Here is a 968-nt window from a genome sequence, read left to right as displayed (position 1 = left end):
GCCTGTTACCTTTCAGGGAGAAGACAACAAGGAATATCAGGATATTGTCTCCTATAGATGCTGTTGCAAATTTTCGTCCGTGCTGCTTCCTGAGACGGTATAATAAGTGAAGTCAAAGTGCTCTGGAAAATACATAACAACTTACATTTTGAATGTAAGTTAGTCACGCTAGTCAGTCCAAAGAAAGCGTGTGTTTCTGGCTATTGAATTAAACTATTTATATTCTTAAGGTACATTTCATTGTTTATATTAGTTGTTTTAATTTTTCTTTATAATTATGAGATGTGCTTTCTATGTTCTTGCTTAGGCTATGTAATGTGTTGATATTTTTCTACAAAATGCAGGTTCTTGTCTAGTAAAGCAAACCTACTCGTTAAGTCTGAAAAATAGGCAACTTATGCCTCGTAGAGATGTTTTGCTTCTTAATGTTCTAAAAGAAGGAACATAAATGAACTTTTTGGCTTAATTATGTGTATTAAGAGATTCAGTGCCCTAAGATGTCATGGATTTTCCCTGTTATGCTAAATAAATGACAGGAGAATAAATGTTTATTTTAAATGAGTAATAACTATTGAATATGTCACTAGAAATGAGTTTCTCTGCTTTTGTTAAAAGAAAAGAATGTGGGATCAGCAGATGGCATAATGGTTACGTAGCTGGACTCCCATGTCATTGACAGTGGTTTGAGTCCCAGATTGGGTGTATTAAAACTCATACCAGGGACCAGCAGTTAGCATAATGGCTATGTCGCTGGACTCCCATGTATTCGACTGCAGTTCGAATCGTGGACCCAGAGGCTTAAAACTCATGCCGGGTGATTGTGCATGCGTGCCCAAGATCCTGAGAGGAGAATGGAGGAGAAGGGATTGCGGCGTGGCCATCCCCCTGGGGGGCAATTTCTCGCTTTCTGTCTCTCTGCCTCTCTCTGTCTGTCTGGTGAGCGCACGCGCCCTATAGCAAAAACCTCT

Source organism: Tupaia chinensis, unplaced genomic scaffold (assembly GCF_000334495.1).
Source record: "Tupaia chinensis unplaced genomic scaffold, TupChi_1.0 Scaffold000443_1, whole genome shotgun sequence".
NCBI lineage: Eukaryota > Metazoa > Chordata > Mammalia > Scandentia > Tupaiidae > Tupaia > Tupaia belangeri.
This window is presented reverse-complemented; position numbering follows the sequence as displayed.